The sequence below is a fragment of the Hyla sarda genome, chromosome 9, assembly GCF_029499605.1.
Source record: "Hyla sarda isolate aHylSar1 chromosome 9, aHylSar1.hap1, whole genome shotgun sequence".
Taxonomy (NCBI): Eukaryota; Metazoa; Chordata; class Amphibia; order Anura; family Hylidae; genus Hyla; species Hyla sarda.
The window spans coordinates 97393968-97404919 of NC_079197.1; the positions used below are offsets into that span (position 1 = coordinate 97393968).

General features: G+C 40.6%; 1 long non-coding RNA gene across 1 annotated transcript; it reads left to right on the plus strand.

Annotated features, from left to right (window-relative positions):
* Positions 1–779: 779 nt before the first annotated feature.
* Positions 780–10622, plus strand: LOC130290785 (uncharacterized). Its single transcript, XR_008847698.1, has 3 exons — positions 780–890; positions 8487–8639; positions 10595–10622. It is a non-coding gene; the product is annotated as an uncharacterized LOC130290785 (long non-coding RNA).
* Positions 10623–10952: the final 330 nt, after the last annotated feature.

A 10952-nucleotide genomic window follows, 5' to 3' on the forward strand; every position in this document is an offset into this window, starting at 1 on the left:
GCTGTAGTTTGGTCAGGGCCCTTCATTATTAAGTTTTTCTCCTGTTGTTATCTCTATCCCCGTCCTCAAGCGCTATTTAATTGTACTATCTACTTTGGTATTATTGGACAGTGCTAGAGAGACAGTAATGGAAGCACATATGGAAGCATCATAACACAGTATTAGTGATAGCATTGGTGGTAGCAGAAGTGTAAAATATGGGAATTGTGTTGCTATAGTAAAGGGGACAACTGCACAACATTGGGGTCAAAATGTCTAAGTACAGTCTGCAGTCTTCAGTGGAAATCTCCATGGTGATGGAGAAAAAAATGTAAGATCATTTCAACAGTAATACCAAATGACTTCCTTTATGCAAAATATATTTAAACACTAAAACACATTTTGCAAATATTACTGTATTTAAATATAAGATAAAATAAACACATCTGCTTAATCTCCTGATACATTATGCACACTGTGTGCTGTAATTGAGTTTGTATAAATTACAAACTCAAAACTAGGTGCTGGGTTTTCTTGTTAAGTAATAAAGAAAATCTCACAGGTCTTTAAGAATGTGTTGACTAGTTAAGCCTATTATGCTGTTTAAACAAGAGAAACATTTTGAATGCATGATCCCAGTGGATAAGGCAGTGAACGGCATCTCATAAGCTCCTCAAACATCTCAGTTTTCCCTTTTTTTTATTTCAATTTAAAATCAAAAAACGATATTTTAATGATCATCTTGATGTATTTTTATCTTCTCGGTAACTAGCCAAATGCAAATGCTGGTTGTGGATTACACTGATGATACATTGTTATCTACTGACTTCTGGTATCAAGCTCCATGTTATTACTCTCATCTGTGAACAAATGTTACCAGGGGTTAGCTGAAAAGCCAAGATCAATTTACAGTAAGTACATTTCTTCTTACATTTAATAAGAAAAATGAACTATGTTGTGTACTTTATTTACCAAGAAGGGCAGCCTAAGTATAGATTCAAGAGGATTCCAACATCTGAAGGCTTTCTCTGTTTATTTCCAGACAAATATTCAGACAGGACTTTGGTTTGACTGCAGCTAAGGATAAGATCTGTATACTGTGCAAACAATACGATTGGGCATATTCATCAGATCAATAGATTAATAGGGACCTGATTTAGAATGGTGGAAAGCCTAGGTTAAAATTGGAAATCTTGAAGTGCCCCAAGGATGATGGTGGTTTGGCATTACCCTAGCTGCACAATGTCAATATTTTCAAGGATGGCAAAGAGGGACATAGGAGGGTACATTAGCACATATTATACAACATTACATATTATCCCCAAATTTGTTCCTATCCCCCAATAGAGGTGATCTGGAGATTAAAGAAGCCTGTTCTACCCACCATCTCGCTTATAAATAGAACATGATATAAAGTGAAGCAGCTGTGTGCAGGGAGGTGGGAAGAGTTACAGAATATATGCTATTGTGGGGCATCGACCTAATGCCAGAAATCTTGAAGTTAGAGAGGTTTGAGGAATGGAGAAAGACCAAAGTTATATTATCTAAGGATCTATTCATACAGGGTGTCTAAGTCATTTGAACAATTCCAAGAGTAGTTTCCTCTCCTGCAACTGTTTTATTTTCCAATAGTTGTAATTAAGAACTGCCTTTAAGAAATGCCTTCTGATACATATTATGAAGGACCCCATCTTGGATATTGTGGTTGGAAGTCGGTCGTCCTCAGGTTTTACTCTAAGAACTCTATGAACTCTTACGTGTTAAGTAGAGATGAGCAAACGTTTCAAAAATTTTGGTTCTGCAGCTTCACTGAACTCTGGTTCTGACCGAACTAATCCTGTCCAACCCTATACTAGTCCTGTCTAAATGTATACTTTTTAAATATCCCTAACAAGTGTATAACACTGTCTAAAAGCCCTGTATAACACTGTTAGGTCACTGTATAACAATGGTAGATGTGTGTACTTCTGAGCTGTCTCTAAAGCAAAGTTCATTTTAAAGTTACGGCATGTATGGTTATATGTAAACAGATTATACCCGATGGTAACTAACAGGTTTAATAAAAACACATTGCACTAGATGATTTTTTATTCTTGTGTAGCAAAATGATTGGCACTTAGGAAGTGCACAAAAGTGACACAAAACTGACTGTGCACAGTGTTTTCACAATTAGTGCAATGCTGTATATGTACAGCGTATCAAAAGTTATTGATTCTGACCGTGTCCATCTAAAGTTAAACTGACAGGCTATTCACCCAATATACTAGGTTATAGTCAGAGGTGGATCTAGACTTTGTGAGGCCTTAGGCGAAACTTGAACATGAGGCCCCACGAACAAAAGATATGCAAGCTATAATAAAAATTAATTATAAACAAAAACACTTGGTATTGTTTCTGTAGGACTGTGAGGTCACTGTGTACATACTCCTGTACAGAGACATCCCTCTGTGTTATCCCTGTACTGTGACATCACTGTGTATATTATCCCTTTACTGTGACATCACTGTGTGTATTATCCCTGTACTGTAACATCACTGTGTATATTATCCCTGTACTGTGACATCACTGTGTGTATTATTCCTGTACTGTAACATCACTGTGTGTATTATCCCTGTACTGTAACATCACTGTGTATATATTTTTTCCAATCTCGGGGGGATGGGGGGGGGGATATTGGATCAGCCACTGCCTTTCACTTCTTATAGAACTGAGGTGAGTAGCCAGGGGAAGGCGGGCGGACAAATCAGCCCATCACGTGACCAGCCCCAGCAGCCCCTTCTCTTAAAGTGGCAGCAAGGGCTGGTTGGGCACAGCGCTGGAACCCGCAGGCACTTTTAATATTAAACTTTACCCCTAGCGGTTGGGGCTGGAAGGTGGGGCAGCAGGGGCTGTAGATTTTTTACCTAAGTTACAGCAGTCAGGACCCTGAGCGAGGCCCCCACTAACGCGAGGCCTTAGGCAGTGGCCTCACTGGCCTTATGCTAGAGCTGCCCCCTGTTATAGTGTGGGTGAACAGCATAAAAATAAGTGTATAATGTCAATTGCCAGAGTTTTTTGTACTTTTATTGTGCAGCTGTGCACAATGGAGTTGGGGAGCCAGCTCGCTGCACTCCCCTGCCTCCTCAATATTCCCCGCTCTCGCCCACCCACATAATGAATATGCAAAATGTATTCAATCTCACGTTGCTAGGAAACAAATGCCTGTGTCTGTGCTCTGCTCTGAGCAAAGCACAGGAGAACACAGCGCAGTGCCGGCAGTTTCTAACATCCTATTGACATGAGAGTGAATACTTTTACATATTCATGAGGGGGGCATGCAGAGCGGGGAATAGCCGGCTCCCTGCCTACATTGCGCACAGCTACACAATAGAGATAGAAAAAAGAAGATGCTTAACTCTGGCAATGCTTCATCAATTCATATAAGTGAGCCTTGTAATGCTCTTCACCCTCACAATAACCCAGTATTATGTGTTTAGTGAGGGGAAAAAAACATCAGTTTCCCTTTATGCTTCATAGTATTTTAGAAAATAAGAGTTGTGAGTATGCAGCACTCTCCTTGGCATCAAAATAGCAGAACACAGATAAAATGCATGGAAGAAAAGTGTCACGAGAAAAGGACCAAGGGGAAGATTTATGTTTCGAGCTTTTCTGCTTATATTTGGAGCACAAAATGTTGCATGTGTGCCAAAGCACTTTTTTTTTGCGACTTTTGGCTATAAGCAAAAATTTACAAACGCTCTTACAAAAAGTCAATTTCAGTTTCCACTTTGCAGGGGTAATGAATTTATCAAGTGTGAATGTTGCACAAAAAGTCGCAAGCCCCTCCAAAACATCACAAATCTACACAAAGTGATTTATTGTATTTTACTTATGTGCACCAAATTTATCAACCCCCCTGCGATAGTATAATAAATATGTTGCACATAAGAAAGACCAAAGCTAAATAAATGCCTTCAAAATACACTTTACAGTTCCCTCCCAACTAGGAGGGTACTGCAAATTAGGTTTCTACCTTAAACATAGTTTTTCTTGTTTTTTTTATAGAATAGAATGAAATAAATCTCCATTAAGAAAATGGGAACACATAATTAGCAAAAAATATATAGTTGACACATTCCCTGTTTATTCTGCAGGATTCTACATAAATGTATGTTAGTGTAAACAGGGCCAGAGTTTGAAATGAGGCATCTAGAGTAGTAGATTAAATCATAATACAGGGATAACACCTCTATGATAGTATCGTTAATACTCATGAATACATTATAAGAATTATACATCCCAAACAATTGCTCATCAGACAGGAAAATCTAAAAAATATAGAATTTAATCTGTCTACACTGCAAAAGCTAAGATGCTGGGACTCTGCTTATCAGATAACCTATGGCTTTAATTTTGTGCACAATCATTTTAAATTGGAAGCATAGCTGAGGGTGGAGGAACGGGAGCATCTTATTACTATGAATCTAATGTATGTCATACACTATATTATTTTAAAGTAGATGTATGAGACGTCAAACTTCACATTTTCTGCAAAGTTATTACAATGACACATCACAGTGATGATGCATTGTGTCTGCCTTCATCCATCTTCTTTTAGTTCTCTGCCTATAATATAATACTGTGGACATAACTAGATGTGACTTGACTTAAAAACCCCAACATGCCAGGATAGAGCAGACTTTTTTTGTCTATTTGGGTTGCTGCTGGTCAGCGGTAATGTACTTCACATTACAAAGCAGAGGGGTCAGGAGTGATCAAATCAAATGTGCATAAAAATAGAACCATTCTTTCCATAGTCCATCTGCTGAGGTCCAATAATCACATAAAAAGAAATAAAAATACATTAGAATACTGAAATAATGTATTTGTAATATACAAAACAATAGGGGTTTCTCTCAAATCGGGAGAGTAGAAAGCATTTGCAGTATTGCTGAGAAACAGATTAAGGCACCACAATAGAATTACCAGAACAAAATGAATATTTCACCCCAGTAAGATTCAGAGCTTTTGCTTCATAGTCATAGTGGATTGATATTCTCCGGTGTGAATGCTGCAATATTTATACAACCGTTTTTGGTGGCTTTCATGTTCCCAGAGGCACATGAACAATATTGATACAGTACACACTAAAACATATAAACACGCACAAGCATGTCCAGTGTATGAGTGTGTGTGTGTGTGTGTGTGTAGCCATGGACACATGAATAACATTGATTATTCTTGTCTAATTTCATAATGCAGAGGCATACACAAGGGGCTGTCGTGTAAACATCATCTATCACCAGCCATAAGTGTATGAAACCTGTCACAATTTAAGGTTTGACATGACAATAAATCTAGGCGCATGCATGGTGAGTAACCTTAGAGATTTCTACCTCCAGAATCACTCACTGCGCATGCGCCTAGATTTCAAATCACAATGCGTGCATGCGATTTCAGTTCAGGGATAGACACTAAAGTTACTCAAAATGGGACAGTGAGGGCGAGAGTAGGGTACCAGACAATGGCTTCTGTGGCCTTGGCAACACCTCTCTGACTGTTCCACAAATTTAATAAAAGTGTTTTGGTGGCATTTTTACAAAACGGACAGCACAAAGAAGATATGGCCTATGGTGCTGTCTTATAGTGTGACAATTTTCATACACTTATCACTGGTGACAGATTTCCTTTGAATCACCCCCTTACACCCATTTGAACTGCCTTCTGCTTCCTAGCCTTCCATACACTCTCACAGGCTACAACCATAACAAGCCTGCAACCTACAGGACTCGGTGCAGACTGACTTGATGCAGTGGTGTCATAACGCCCTTCTGTGTCATTTTGTCAACAGTACAGGCATGTAGAATGTGTGGTTACATATTCATTGTGAGAATAGGTTTGGGTACATATTAATTCTATTTTTTATTGGTGCAATTTTAGGACAGGACAATAGCTCATGTAATGGGAATTATTTTGCTATGTACTGTTTCCCCATGCCATGTTCACATGCATCATGAAGTAGATACTTTCAAAAGCAATTGTAAATGCACTCTAAAGTAAGAATACCTTTTGTTTTATTTTACAGTATTAACCCCTTCCTAACCGTTAACATACAGTTGTGTCATGGGCTGAAGGAGAGAGTGTGGCACGGCCTCGGGAGTTGAGCAGACTCCATAACCGGAGGGTGTTGGCTGGTATCTGCAGCTGACACCCCACAGTAATAACTGATATTTGAGATTCATTCAATGCTGGCCAATTAAAAGGGTATTCTGGGTAACTAAAACTTATCCCCTACCCAAAGGATAGGGGAGTAGTGTCTCATTGCGGGGAGTCTGACCACTAGGACCCTCCATGATCTCCTGTGTGGGGCCCTGCTACTTACCCTTCTTTGGTGTGCTTCAGCCCCCACCTTCCGAGAAGCATGCATATGACAGCCTGCTCAGCCAATCACCATATATGTAATTAGCGGGGTCCCATACAAAAAAACTGGGGGGAAGGTTTCCAGCAGTTAGATAAGTATCTGTTCCCCTAAGTACCCCTTTAACTGTTTAGATGCCACAGCCAATAGCAATTGTGGCATCTAAACAGTTTTGAGATGCATCATTAGTGGTGCAGTGTACCGATCACCAACTCCACATTGCAATCTAGGCCACAATGGTGGGCTGTACCAGTAGATTGCCAATAGCATAAATCAATGTAATATATATGTATTAAACTGATCTATGAAAACAATCACAGGATTACTTGTAAGAATCCATGAGGTGGACTCATAAAAGTGTGAAAAAGTGTCATAATACTTGAATAAACGCAGCCACAGGCCCTTACTTCTAGTTGCCAGACCGTGAAGCAGTATATGTCCCGTCTGACCCTTCTTACCCAGAATGGTCCTCTCATGCCCCTATTTGACAACCCTGCATTTCTCCCAGTGCAATCCTATAATGCCTTCCTCACGTTCTCTAAGAAAGACTATCCCACACTTCAGACCTTCCTGAAGGACTCCGCACTGCAACCCATCATGGATATCCTACAGGGAGCCCAGCCCTCTGCCACCCACCCATACCAATATGCACAACTCCAACACTCTGCTAAACACGCCCTACGCCTCTACCGCCCGCTTACCAAATTAGAACACTTTTGTGTGTCTACGCTCCTATCCCCCATGCCATAAGCACCCTCTACTCACTAATTTTAGAAACACAAACGGTTGGTCCCACCCCCTTTGAATCCAACTGGGAGAAGGACATAGGTCACCCTATCGCTGATGAGGACTGGACACTCGCTCTTGCCAAATGTCATACCGCCTCTATCTCCTGCAAAGCCCAAGAAACTAATTATAAGATACTGTCCAGATGGCACAGAGTCCCAGCCCTCCAAGCCACCATGTACCCGGGGACCTCAGACATGTGCTGGAGGTGCTCCTCTGACAGGGACACAATGCTACACATCTGGCTTACCTGTCCCTCACTGTCGACATTTTGGAAAAGGGTAATCAATGTCATTCAACGTATAACTAATGTGCGCCTTCAGCACGCACCTGAACCTCTGTAATTCTCTATACTACCTGGCCCGCTCCCTAGACACACCGCCCGCTTAGTCTCCTTCATGCTTCTGGCAGCCAGGACCATAGTCCCCAAATTGTGGAAATCCCAGTCGACTCCCTCGATCTCGTCATGTTTACAGGAAGTATCTCGGCTTCATAGAATGGAGGAGCTGATGGCATAATCGCCCACACGTTTAGCTAAGTTTAACCTCATTTGGGCACCCTGGACGGCCTTCGCTTCATCCCCGACTTATGCATGACTGTATCTCACGGACTCACCCCCCTCAATCCTGCTCTGGAGTCACCCCCCCCCAGCTTGAGAATCTGGGGATTCTGTCTGACTGTCTAATGGGCCTCTGCTAGATGTTGGGGGATGTCCTGGATCGATCCGGATCGCCTGGAAAGTCCTACCTCTGAAACTCTCCTCCCACCTACCTCTCCTCCCACATACCTCTCTTTCTCTTTCCCCCTCCTCCTGTCCTCCTTCTATACCTCCTGCCACACCTTCTCTCTCTGTGCAGCATCTGTCCCCACTCCTGCTCAGACTGAGGCATAGCCTCGTAAGATAATACATCGCTCCCTCACAGTATTGGCCACGCTACCCCCCCCCCTTTTTTAGGCTCACCCATGTAGTTATGTGCCTGCAGACATCTGCCCACAGCACTATGTGATTCGGATTATTCCTAGACATTCTGCTTCCCCACCTATCTAGTCCCCTTAGTACCATAGTACCACTCTCCTCGTAATTGTGGCCTATTTGTCGTATGCTGTTGATATGCTCCTGTATAACAGTGGTACTATGTTCTTTGCCATGACCGTCCTAGTGTGGGAGCGCATAGCGCCCATGTCCTCTTGATTTATACGTGGCACATTGTTTGTTTGTTCTGTTCTTGTCTTAAAACTTAATAAACATTTTCAGTATGGAAAAAAAAATACTTGAAGAAAACACTTGCTGTCTACTTCTACTCATAACAAGTATTTTTTCCAGGGACAGCAACACTAGGACTGGCAGAATGTACAGTACAGCAGAGGATATGGATGTAGTTGTTAAGGAGAAAGGATCAAATTCTCCTCTACAGAAGAGATGACCAGGAACCTTTACTTCCTCCAGTGCCCATCAGTCACATCTTCTGCTTAGTTGGTATGAAAATTGGAAAGTCTGACTAAAGTTTCATTATTTATGTTTCCTCCCCCACATAGACCCCAGTGACAATTACAGTTTTTGAATAATGAGAAAATATTCTAATCCTACTTCCTAGTGTTATCATCAGGTAGAAGCTTCCAAATACTTACACATTATGATATGTGTGATGGTTTGTGATCCTCTAGCTTTGTGGCTTGTCATCTTTTTCAGTCAAAATGTAGAGAGAGGTAGATCAGCTCACCAATTGTACGTCCAGTCCACAGCACGGCAGGTGTGCGGCAACACCAAACAGTAGATAAGGAGAAGGACGAGACAGCGTGGAATTAGCAGAAGGTACCTTTATTGTATTAAAACTGAAACACAGGTACAGGAATGCATAATTACGCGTTTCAGGCGTGAACCGTCCTTAGTCATAGGACTAAGGGCGGTTCACGCCTGAAACGTGTCATTATGCATTCCTGTACCTGTGTTTTGGTTTTTATACAATAAAGGGACCTTCTGCTAATTCCACGCTGGCTCATCCTTCTCCTTTTCGGTAAAAATATATTTTATTTTGATATGAATTGTTATTCATGCAAGCTTCCAACTCATGCATTGTTTAAAAAGAAAAACAGTATGCAAATAAGACGTTCCAATGAATATTCTGTAGAGCTTTACTAAATCCCAGCCTAGAGGCCTATTAAATGTTATCTCAGAATGTTATATTTATAATTGTATCACACATGAAATCCAATTAGATTAAGTAAGACTTCATGACTAAAGGGCCTGTATATAAAGAATAAAACTGTATTGGGTAGTACTGCTTCTTGTAAATTATTTGCTCCTCTTTTGGTGAGGAAATGAGGTTGTGCAGCTACCTTGACGTGTGCAGAGTAAACCAATGCTTACAAATTAGCGAATACTCCATTTTTATAATATACCTAAGTTATGTTTTTGTAATCACTTTCTTTATGATCAAAATTAATCCAGGGATATGCTATGTCAGCAGTGAGGTGAGCTCCCACTAAATTCATTCAGATCTGTCAGCAGAATATAGTCCACCATATTCTGAATTCTGCTTTTAATGCTGTAGACAGGAGCTTCTTGAATTACTGTGATGTTGCTCTTTTATAGGGTTGCGCTCTCACTCATAAAGTAAGCACAACTGTAAGGCTAGGTCTCCACACAGGTGTTTTTCTGTCATTTTTTGGAAAACTGCCACTGTAGTTTTTGAGCCAAATTCAGAAGTGTATTCAAAAGAAATGGAAAATATAAAGGAAGGATTCATACTTCTCCTTCCTACTGGATCCAATTTTGACTTTGGCTCAAAAACTGCAGTGGTGGTTCCCCCCCCCCCCCCCCCCAAAAGAAAACACTAAAAAATAACCTAGCCTAAGTGCAATTATATATTAAAGGGGTACTCCATTCCTAGACATCCTATCCAGCGGCCGGATCCCCCGCAACATTTATGTTCAAAATGCTGGCATCCTCAATTCATGTCTATGGGAGAGGGAGTGGCTGGGACCCCATACTCCAAAGCAAAGCAAATGTTTAAGTTTATTTTTTACAAGAAGTAGAACAAAACAAAACCTATTTATATAAATTTAGTATCACTGTAATCGTGCTGGCAAACAGAGTAATTCCTACCACATATAATTTTTACCACAGATTAAATGAAAAAAAAACGTAAAAATTAACATAATTTTTTTCATTCCACCTCGCAAAATGTTTTTGTTTATTTCTAAATGCATATAGTAAAATGAAAGTACAACTATTGAAATAGATCTGAACCAGAACCAATTAGGTATCAGGATCAGTGCATGCACGAGAGAAGAAAATCCCTCTGACAAAAAGTTCAGCAAATGATACTTCCTGTATTTACAACAGGTACAAGGGTTTTCATAGTCTGTAACAATGTGCCATGTGCAAATCTATTTTTCATTTTTTGATCTGCTGTATATGTATATTTGCAGGTTACAGTCTTTTTACCACAGGTCCTTCATCTTGGACTTCGTAGCTGTGATCCTGTGTGTACTTTTAGACTTAGTTGGCTTACCTGTAATCATTTACCTTAATTGGTAAGCAATATATTTCGCTTGCCTTTTGTTTTCCCACCTGAGTTTGTAGCTGTGTTTGTAGCTGAGTTTAACATTTACCAACATTGCCAGTAACAGTCTTCATTTGTGTTCTTTCTAAGGGTATGTTCACACTACAGAATTCCCCACGGAATTCCGCAGGCGGAATTCGCAAGCGGAATTCGCAAGCGGAATTCTGCGGTGTGAACTTAACATTAGTGTGAATGGGTCTCTGCGAGACCCGTTCACACTGCGG